This window comes from Carcharodon carcharias (assembly GCF_017639515.1).
Source record: "Carcharodon carcharias isolate sCarCar2 chromosome 13 unlocalized genomic scaffold, sCarCar2.pri SUPER_13_unloc_4, whole genome shotgun sequence".
NCBI classification, from domain to species: Eukaryota; Metazoa; Chordata; class Chondrichthyes; order Lamniformes; family Lamnidae; genus Carcharodon; species Carcharodon carcharias.
This window is the reverse complement of record NW_024470548.1, coordinates 73,355-85,839: the sequence shown is the minus strand read 5'-3', so window position 1 is coordinate 85,839 and position 12,485 is coordinate 73,355.

Genomic DNA, 12,485 nt, shown 5'->3' with positions numbered 1-12,485 from the left:
TGCTCACTCACTCATCCTCACTCACTCTTTCACTCCCAGTCTCAGGGTGCTCACTCACTCATCCTCACTCACTCACTCACCCTCACTCACTCCCATTCTCAGGGTGCTTACTCACTCACCCTCACTCACTCCCAGTCTCAGGGTGCTCGCTCACTCACCATCAATCACTTCCAGCCTCAGGGTGCTCACTCACTCACCCTCACTCACTCACTCACCCTCACTCATTCCTAGTCTCAGGGTTCTCGCTCACTCACCCTCACTCACTCACTCACCTTCACTCGCTCCCAGACTCAGGGTGAAGACTCACTCACCCTCACTCGCTCCCAGACTCAGGGTGCACACTCACTCACCCTCACTCACTCCCAGACTCAGGGTGCACACTCACTCATCCTCACTCACTCCCAGTCTCAGGGTGCACACTCACTCACCCTCACTCACTCCCAGACTCAGGGTGCACACTCACTCATCCTCACTCACTCACTCACTCCCAGTCTCAGGGTGCTCACTCACTCATCCTCACTCACTCACTCACCCTCACTCACTCCCAATCTCAGGGTGCTCACTCACTCATCCTCACTCACTCATTCACTCCCAGTCTCAGGGTGCTCACTCACTCATCCTCACTCACTCACTCACCCTCACTCACTCCCATTCTCAGGGTGCTTACTCACTCACCCTCACTCACTCCCAGTCTCAGGGTGCTTACTCACTCACCCTCACTCACTCCCAGTCTCAGGGTGCTCGCTCACTCACCATCACTCACTTCCAGCCTCAGGGTGCTCACTCACTCACCCTCACTCACTCACTCACCCTCACTCATTCCCAGTCTCAGGGTTCTCGCTCACTCACCCTCACTCACTCACTCACCTTCACTCGCTCCCAGACTCAGGGTGAACACTCACTCACCCTCACTCACTCCCAGACTCAGGGTGCAAACTCACTCACCCTCACTCGCTCCCAGTCTCAGGGTGCACACTCACTCACCCTCACTCACTCCCAGACTCAGGGTGCACACTCACTCACCCTCACTCACTCCCAGACTCAGGGTGCACAATCACTCATCCTCACTCACTCCCAGTCTCAGGGTGCACACTCACTCACCCTCACTCACTCACTCTCAGAATCAGGGTGCACACTCACTCACCTTCACTCACTCCCAGACTCAGGGTGCACACTCACTCATCCTCACTCACTCCCAGACTCAGGGTGCACACTCACTCACCCTCACTCACTCCCAGACTCAGGGTGCACACTCACTCACCCTCACTCACTCCCAGACTCAGGGTGCACACTCAATCATCCTCACTCACTCCCAGACTCAGGGTGCACACTCACTCACCCTCACTCACTCCCAGACTCAGGGTGCTCACTCACTCACCCTCACTCACTCCCAGACTCAGGGTGCACACTCACTCACCCTCACTCGCTCCCAGACTCAGGGTGCACACTCACTCACCCTCACTCACTCTCAGACTCAGCGTGCTCACTCACTCACCCTCACTCGCTCCCAGTCTCAGGGTGCTCATTCATTCACCTTCACTCGCTCTCAGACTCAGGGTGCTCACTCACTCACCCTCACTCGCTCCCAGACTCAATGTGAACACTCACTTACCCTCACTCACTCTCAGTCTCAGGGTGCTCACTCACTCATCCTCACTCACTCACTCACCCTCACTCGCTCCCAGACTCAGGGTGAACACTCACTCACCCTCACTCGCTCCCAGACTCAGGGTGAACACTCACTCACCCTCACTCACTCCCAGACTCAAGGTGCACACTCACTCACCCTCACTCACTCCCAGACTCAGGGTGCACACTCACTCATCCTAACTCACTCCCAGTCTCAGGGTGCACACTCACTCACCCTCACTCACTCCCATTCTCAGGGTGCTCACTCACTCACCCTCACTCACTCCCATTCTCAGGGTGCTCACTCACTCACCCTCACTCACTCCCATTCTCAGGGTGCTTACTCACTCACCCTCCCTCACTCTCAGTCTCAGGGTGCTCACACACTCATCCTCACTCACTCACTCACCCTCACTCACTCCCAGTCTCAGGGTGCTCGCTCACTCACCATCACTCACTTCCAGCCTCAGGGTGCTCACTCACTCACCCTCACTCACTCACTCACCCTCACTCATTCCCAGTCTCAGGGTTCTCGCTCACTCACCCTCACTCACTCACTCACCTTCACTCGCTCCCAGACTCAGGGTGAACACTCACTCACCCTCACTCGCTCCCAGACTCAGGGTGCAAACTCACTCACCCTCACTCACTCCCAGACTCAGGGTGCACACTCACTCATCCTCACACACTCCCAGTCTCAGGGTGCACACTCACTCACCCTCACTCACTTCCAGCCTCAGGGTGCTCACTCACTCACCCTCACTCACTCACTCACCCTCACTCATTCCCAGTCTCAGGGTTCCCGCTCACTCACCCTCACTCACTCACTCACCCTCACTCACTCCCAGTCTCAGGGTGCTCACTCACTCATCCTCACTCACTCACTCACTCCCAGTCTCAGGGTGCTCACTCACTCATCCTCACTCACTCACTCACCCTCACTCACTCCCATTCTCAGGGTGCTTACTCACTCACCCTCACTCACTCCCAGTCTCAGGGTGCTCGCTCACTCACCATCACTCACTTCCAGCCTCAGGGTGCTCACTCACTCACCCTCACTCACTCACTCACCCTCACTCATTCCCAGTCTCAGGGTTCCCGCTCACTCACCCTCACTCACTCACTAACCTTCACTCGCTCCCAGACTCAGGGTGAACACTCACTCACCCTCACTCACTCCCAGACTCAGGGTGCAAACTCACTCACCCTCACTCGCTCCCAGTCTCAGGGTGCACACTCACTCACCCTCACTCGCTGCCAGACTCAGGGTGAACACTCACTCACCCTCACTCGCTCCCAGACTCAGGGTGCAAACTCACTCACCCTCACTCGCTCCCAGTCTCAGGGTGCACACTCACTCACCCTCACTCACTCCCAGACTCAGGGTGCAAACTCACTCACCCTCACTCACTCCCAGACTCAGGGTGCACACTCACTCATCCTCACTCACTCCCAGTCTCAGGGTGCACACTCACTCACCCTCACTCACTCCCAGAATCAGGGTGCACACTCACTCACCTTCACTCACTCCCAGACTCAGGGTGCACACTCACTCATCCTCACTCACTCCCAGACTCAGGGTGCACACTCACTCACCCTCACTCACTCCCAGACTCAGGGTGCACACTCACTCACCCTCACTCACTCCCAGACTCAGGGTGCTCACTCACTCATCCTCACTCACTCCCAGACTCAGGGTGAACACTCACTCATCCTCACTCACTCCCAGACTCAGGGTGCACACTCACTCACCCTCACTCACTCACTCCCAGTCTCAGGGTGCACACTCACTCACCCTCACTCACTCACTCACCCTCACTCACTCCCAGACTCAGGGTGCTCACTCACTCACCCTCACTCACTCCCAGACTCAGGGTGCTCATTCATTCACTTTCACTCACTCTCAGTCTCAGGGTGCTCACTCACTCATCCTCACTCACTCACTCACCCTCACTCGCTCCCAGAATCAGGGTGAACACTCACTCACCCTCACTCGCTCCCAGACTCAGGGTGAACACTCACTCACCCTCACTCACTCCCAGACTCAGGGTGCACACTCACTCAGCCTCACTCACTCCCAGACTCAGGGTGCACACTCACTCATCCTAACTCACTCCCAGACTCAGGGTGCACACTCACTCACTCACCCTCACTCACTCCCATTCTCAGGGTGCTCACTCACTCACCCTCACTCACTCCCATTCTCAGGGTGCTCACTCACTCACCCTCACTCACTCCCATTCTCAGGGTGCTTACTCACTCACCCTCCCTCACTCTCAGTCTCAGGGTGCACACTCACTCATCCTAACTCACTCCCAGTCTCAGGGTGCACACTCACTCACTCACCCTCACTCACTCCCATTCTCAGGGTGCTCACTCACTCACCCTCACTCACTCCCATTCTCAGGGTGCAAACTCACTCACCCTCACTCACTCCCAGACTCAGGGTGCACACTCACTCATCCTCACACACTCCCAGTCTCAGGGTGCACACTCACTCACCCTCACTCACTTCCAGACTCAGGGTGCACACTCACTCACCCTCACTCACTCCCAGACTCAGGGTGCTCACTCACTCATCCTCACTCACTCCCAGACTCAGGGTGCACACTCACTCACCCTCACTCACTCCCAGACTCAGGGTGCACACGCACTCATCCTCACTCACTCCCAGACTCAGGGTGCACACTCACTCACCCTCACTCACTCCCAGTCTCAGGGTGCTCACTCACTCATCCTCAGTCACTCACTCACTCCCAGTCTCAGGGTGCTCACTCACTCATCCTCACTCACTCACTCACCCTCACTCACTCCCATTCTCAGGGTGCTTACTCACTCACCCTCACTCACTCCCAGTCTCAGGGTGCACGCTCACTCACCATCACTCACTTCCAGCCTCAGGGTGCTCACTCACTCACCCTCACTCACTCACTCACCCTCACTCATTCCCAGTCTCAGGGTTCTCGCTCACTCACCCTCACTCACTCACTCACCCTCACTCACTCCCAGACTCAGGGTGCACACTCACTTATCCTCACTCACTCCCAGTCTCAGGGTGCACACTCACTCTCCCTCACTCACTCCCAGACTCAGGGTGCACACTCACTCACCCTCACTCACTCCCAGACTCAGGGTGCTCACTCACTCACCCTCACTCACTCACTCACTCCCAGTCTCAGGGTGCTCACTCACTCATCCTCACTCACTCACTCACCCTCACTCACTCCCAGTCTCAGAGTGGTCACTCACTCATCCTCACTCACTCACTCACTGCCAGTCTCAGGGTGCTCACTCACTCATCCTCACTCACTCACTCACCCTCACTCACTCCCATTCTCAGGGTGCTTACTCACTCACCCTCACTCACTCCCAGTCTCAGGGTGCTCACTCACTCACCCTCACTCACTCACTCACCCTCACTCACTCCCAGACTCAGGTTGCACACTCACTCACCCTCACTCACTCCCAGACTCAGGGTGAACACTCACTCATCCTCACTCACTCCCATTCTCAGGGTGCTCACTCACTCACCCTCACTCACTCCCATTCTCAGGGTGCTCACTCACTCATCCTCACTCACTCACTCACCCTCAATCACTCCCATTCTCAGGGTGCTTACTCACTCACCCTCCCTCACTCTCAGTCTCAGGGTGCTCACTCACTCATCCTCACTCACTCACTCACCCTCAATCACTCCCATTCTCAGGGTGCTTACTCACTCACCATCACTCACTTCCAGCCTCAGGGTGCTCACTCACTCACCCTCACTCACTCACTCACCCTCACTCATTCCCAGTCTCAGGGTTCTCGCTCACTCACCCTCACTCACTCACTCACCTTCACTCGCTCCCAGACTCAGGGTGCTCACTCACTCACCCTCACTCACTCACTCACCCTCACTCGCTCCCAGACTCAGGGTGAACACTCACTCACCCTCACTCGCTCCCAGACTCAGGGTGCACACTCACTCACATTCACTCCCTCCCAAACTCAGGGTGAACACTCACTCACCCTCACTCGCTCCCAGACTCAGGGTGAACAATCACTCACCCTCACTCGCTCCCAGTCTCAGGGTGCACACTCACTCACCCTCACTCGCTCCCAGACTCAGGGTGCACACTCACTCACCCTCACTCACTCCCAGTCTCAGGGTGCTCACTCACTCACCCTCACTCACTCCCATTCTCAGGGTGCTCACTCACTCACCCTCACTCGCTCCCAGACTCAGGGTGCAAACTCACTCACCCTCACTCACTCCCAGACTCAGGGTGCACACTCACTCACCCTCACTCACTCCCAGTTTCAGGGTGCTCACTCACTCATCCTCACTCACTCACTCACTCCCAGTCTCAGGGTGCTCACTCACTCATCCTCACTCACTCACTCACCCTCACTCACTCCCATTCTCAGGGTCCTTACTCACTCACCCTCACTCACTCACTCAATCCCAGTCTCAGGGTGCTCACTCACTCATCCTCACTCACTCACTCACCCTCACTCACTCCCAGTCACAGGGTGCTCACTCACTCATCCTCACTCACTCACTCACTCCCAGTCTCAGGGTGCTCACTCACTCATCCTCACTCACTCACTCACCCTCACTCACTCCCATTCTCAGGGTGCTTACTCACTCACCCTCACTCACTCCCAGTCTCAGGGTGCTCGCTCACTCACCATCACTCACTTCCAGCCTCAGGGTGCTCACTCACTCACCCTCACTCACTCACTCACCCTCACTCATTCCCAGTCTCAGGGTTCCCGCTCACTCACCCTCACTCACTCACTAACCTTCACTCGCTCCCAGACTCAGGGTGAACACTCACTCACCCTCACTCACTCCCAGACTCAGGGTGCAAACTCACTCACCCTCACTCGCTCCCAGTCTCAGGGTGCACACTCACTCACCCTCACTCGCTGCCAGACTCAGGGTGAACACTCACTCACCCTCACTCGCTCCCAGACTCAGGGTGCAAACTCACTCACCCTCACTCGCTCCCAGTCTCAGGGTGCACACTCACACACCCTCACTCACTCCCAGACTCAGGGTGCAAACTCACTCACCCTCACTCACTCCCAGACTCAGGGTGCACACTCACTCATCCTCACTCACTCCCAGTCTCAGGGTGCACACTCACTCACCCTCACTCACTCCCAGAATCAGGGTGCACACTCACTCACCTTCACTCACTCCCATACTCAGGGTGCACCCTCACTCATCCTCACTCACTCCCAGACTCAGGGTGCACACTCACTCACCCTCACTCACTCCCAGACTCAGGGTGCACACTCACTCACCCTCACTCACTCCCAGACTCAGGGTGCTCACTCACTCATCCTCACTCACTCCCAGACTCAGGGTGAACACTCACTCATCCTCACTCACTCCCAGACTCAGGGTGCACACTCACTCACCCTCACTCACTCACTACCAGTCTCAGGGTGCACACTCACTCACCCTCACTCACTCACTCACCCTCACTCACTCCCAGACTCAGGGTGCTCACTCACTCACCCTCACTCACTCCCAGACTCAGGGTGCTCATTCATTCACCTTCACTCACTCTCAGTCTCAGGGTGCTCACTCACTCATCCTCACTCACTCACTCACCCTCACTCGCTCCCAGAATCAGGGTGAACACTCACTCACCCTCACTCGCTCCCAGACTCAGGGTGAACACTCACTCACCCTCACTCACTCCCAGACTCAAGGTGCACACTCACTCACCCTCACTCACTCCCAGACTCAGGGTGCACACTCACTCATCCTAACTCACTCCCAGTCTCAGGGTGCACACTCACTCACTCACCCTCACTCACTCCCATTCTCAGGGTGCTCACTCACTCACCCTCACTCACTCCCATTCTCAGGGTGCTCACTCACTCACCCTCACTCACTCCCATTCTCAGGGTGCTTACTCACTCACCCTCCCTCACTCTCAGTCTCAGGGTGCTGACTCACTCATCCTCACTCACTCTCAGTCTCAGGGTGCACACTCACTCATCCTAACTCACTCCCAGTCTCAGGGTGCACACTCACTCACTCACCCTCACTCACTCCCATTCTCAGGGTGCTCACTCACTCACCCTCACTCACTCCCATTCTCAGGGTGCAAACTCACTCACCCTCACTCACTCCCAGACTCAGGGTGCACACTCACTCATCCTCACACACTCCCAGTCTCAGGGTGCACACTCACTCATCCTCACACACTCCCAGTCTCAGGGTGCACACTCACTCACCCTCACTCACTCCCAGACTCAGGGTGCACACTCACTCATCCTCACTCACTCCCAGACTCAGGGTGCACACTCACTCACCCTCACTCACTCCCAGTCTCAGGGTGCTCACTCACTCATCCTCACTCACTCACTCACTCCCAGTCTCAGGGTGCTCACTCACTCATCCTCACTCACTCACTCACCCTCACTCACTCCCATTCTCAGGGTGCTTACTCACTCACCCTCACTCACTCCCAGTCTCAGGGTGCACGCTCACTCACCATCACTCACTTCCAGCCTCAGGGTGCTCACTCACTCACTCTCACTCACTCACTCACCCTCACTCATTCCCAGTCTCAGGGTTCTCGCTCACTCACCCTCACTCACTCACTCACCCTCACTCACTCCCAGACTCAGGGTGCACACTCACTTATCCTCACTCACTCCCAGTCTCAGGGTGCACACTCACTCTCCCTCACTCACTCCCAGACTCAGGGTGCACACTCACTCACCCTCACTCACTCCCAGACTCAGGGTGCTCACTCACTCACCCTCACTCACTCACTCACTCCCAGTCTCAGGGTGCTCACTCACTCATCCTCACTCACTCACTCACCCTCACTCACTCCCAGTCTCAGAGTGGTCACTCACTCATCCTCACTCACTCACTCACTGCCAGTCTCAGGGTGCTCACTCACTCATCCTCACTCACTCACTCACCCTCACTCACTCCCATTCTCAGGGTGCTTACTCACTCACCCTCACTCACTCCCAGTCTCAGGGTGCTCACTCACTCACCCTCACTCACTCACTCACCCTCACTCACTCCCAGACTCAGGTTGCACACTCACTCACCCTCACTCACTCCCAGACTCAGGGTGAACACTCACTCATCCTCACTCACTCCCAGACTCAGGGTGCACACTCACTCACCATCACTCACTCCCAGACTCAGGGTGCACACTCAATCATCCTCACTCACTCCCAGACTCAGGGTGCACACTCAGTCACCCTCACTCACTCACTCAATCCCAGACTCAGGGTGCACACTCACTCACTCTCACTCACTCCCAGACTCAGGGTGCACACTCACTCATCCTCACTCACTCCCAGACTCAGGGTGCACACTCACTCACCCTCACTCACTCCCAGTCTCAGGGTGCTCACTCACTCATCCTCACTCACTCACTCACTCCCAGTCTCAGGGTGCTCACACACTCATCCTCACTCACTCACTCACCCTCACTCACTCCCATTCTCAGGGTCCTTACTCACTCACCCTCACTCACTCCCAGTCTCAGGGTGCTCGCTCACTCACCCTCACTCACTCACTCACCCTCACTCATTCCCAGTCTCAGGGTTCTCGCTCACTCACCGTCACTCACTCACTCACCTTCACTCGCTCCCAGACTCAGGGTGAACACTCACTCACCCTCACTCCCTCCCAGACTCAGTGTGCAAACTCACTCACCCTCACTCACTCCCAGACTCAGGGTGCACACTCACTCACCCTCACTCACTCCCAGACTCAGGGTGCACACTCACTCATCCTCACTCACTCCCAGACTCAGGGTGCACACTCACTCACCCTCACTCACTCACTCACTCCCAGTCTCAGGGTGCTCACTCACTCATCCTCACTCACTCACTCACCCTCACTCACTCCCAGTCTCAGGGTGCTCACTCACTCATCCTCACTCACTCACTCACTCCCAGTCTCAGGGTGCTCACTCACTCATCCTCACTCACTCACTCATCCTCACTCACTCCCATTCTCAGGGTGCTTACTCACTCACCCTCACTCACTCCCAGTCTCAGGGTGCACACTCACTCATCCTCACTCACTCCCAGACTCAGGGTGCACACTCACTCACCCTCACTCACTCCCAGACTCAGGGTGCACACTCACTCACCCTCACTCACTCCCAGACTCAGGGTGCACACTCACTCACCCTCACTCACTCCCAGACTCAGGGTGCACACGCACTCATCCTCACTCACTCCCAGACTCAGGGTGCACACTCACTCACCCTCACTCACTCCCAGTCTCAGGGTGCTCACTCACTCATCCTCACTCACTCACTCACTCCCAGTCTCAGGGTGCTCACTCACTCATCCTCACTCACTCACTCACCCTCACTCACTCCCATTCTCAGGGTGCTTACTCACTCACCCTCACTCACTCCCAGTCTCAGGGTGCTCGCTCACTCACCATCAATCACTTCCAGCCTCAGGGTGCTCACTCACTCACCCTCTCTGACTCACTCACCCTCACTCATTCCCAGTCTCAGGGTTCTCGCTCACTCACCCTCACTCACTCACTCACCCTCACTCGCTCCCAGACTCAGGGTGAACACTCACTCACCCTCACTCGCTCCCAGACTCAGGGTGCACACTCACTCACATTCACTCCCTCCCAAACTCAGGGTGAACACTCACTCACCCTCACTCGCTCCCAGACTCAGGGTGAACACTCACTCACCCTCACTCGCTCCCAGTCTCAGGGTGCACACTCACTCACCCTCACTCACTCCCAGTCTCAGGGTGCTCACTCACTCACCCTCACTCACTCCCATTCTCAGGGTGCTCACTCACTCACCCTCACTCGCTCCCAGACTCAGGGTGCACACTCACTCACCCTCACTCGCTCCCAGACTCAGGGTGCAAACTCACTCACCCTCACTCACTCCCAGACTCAGGGTGCACACTCACTCATCCTCACACACTCCCAGTCTCAGGGTGCACACTCACTCACCCTCACTCACTCCCAACATCAGGGTGCACACTCACTCACCCTCACTCACTCCCAGACTCAGGGTGCACACTCACTCATCCTCACTCACTCCCAGACTCAGGGTGCACACTCACTCACCCTCACTCACTCCCAGACTCAGGGTGCACACTCACTCACCCTCACTCACTCCCAGACTCAGGGTGCACACTCACTCACCCTCACTCACTCCCAGACTCAGGGTGCACACGCACTCATCCTCACTCACTCCCAGACTCAGGGTGCACACTCACTCACCCTCCCTCACTCCCAGTCTCAGGGTGCTCACTCACTCATCCTCACTCACTCACTCACTCCCAGTCTCAGGGTGCTCACTCACTCATCCTCACCCTCTCACTCACCCTCACTCACTCCCATTCTCAGGGTGCTTACTCACTCACCCTCACTCACTCCCAGTCTCAGGGTGCTCACTCACTCACCATCACGCACTTCCAGACTCAGGGTGCTCACTCACTCACCCTCACTCACTCACTCAACCTCACTCATTCCCAGTCTCAGGGTTCAGCTCACTCACCCTCACTCACTCACTCACCCTCACTCACTCCCAGACTCAGGGTGCACACTCACTTATCCTCACTCACTCCCAGTCTCAGGGTGCACACTCACTCTCCCTCACTCACTCCCAGACTCAGGGTGCACACTCACTCACCCTCACTCACTCACTCACTCCCAGTCTCAGGGTGCTCACTCACTCATCCTCACTCACTCACTCACCCTCACTCACTCCCAGTCTCAGGGTGCTCACTCACTCATCCTCACTCACTCACTCACTGCCAGTCTCAGGGTGCTCACTCACTCATCCTCACTCACTCACTCACCCTCACTCACTCCCATTCTCAGGGTGCTTACTCACTCACCCTCACTCACTCCCAGTCTCAGGGTGCTCGCTCACTCACCATCACTCACTTCCAGCCTCAGGGTGCTCACTCACTCACCCTCACTCACTCACTCACCCTCACTCACTCCCAGACTCAGGTTGCACACTCACTCACCCTCACTCACTCCCAGACTCAGGGTGCACACTCACTCATCCTCACTCACTCCCAGACTCAGGGTGCACACTCACTCACCCTCACTCACTCCCAGACTCAGGGTGCACACTCAATCATCCTCACTCACTCCCAGACTCAGGGTGCACACTCACTCATCCTCACTCACTCCCAGACTCAGGGTGCACACTCACTCACCCTCACTCACTCCCAGACTCAGGGTGCACACTCACTCATCCTCACTCACTCCCAGACTCAGGGTGCACACTCACTCACCCTCACTCACTCCCAGTCTCAGGGTGCTCACTCACTCATCCTCACTCACTCACTCACTCCCAGTCTCAGGGTGCTCACTCACTCATCCTCACTCACTCACTCACCCTCACTCACTCCCATTCTCAGGGTCCTTACTCACTCACCCTCACTCACTCACTCAATCCCAGTCTCAGGGTGCTCACTCACTCATCCTCACTCACTCACTCACCCTCACTCACTCCCAGTCACAGGGTGCTCACTCACTCATCCTCACTCACTCACTCACTCCCAGTCTCAGGGTGCTCACTCACTCATCCTCACTCACTCACTCACCCTCACTCACTCCCATTCTCAGGGTGCTTACTCACTCACCCTCACTCACTCCCAGTCTCAGGGTGCTCGCTCACTCACCATCACTCAATTCCAGCCTCAGGGTGCTCACTCACTCACCCTCACTCACTCACTCACCCTCACTCATTCCCAGTCTCAGGGTTCCCGCTCACTCACCCTCACTCACTCACTAACCTTCACTCGCTCCCAGACTCAGGGTGAACACTCACTCACCCTCACTCACTCCCAGACTCAGGGTGCACACTCACTCA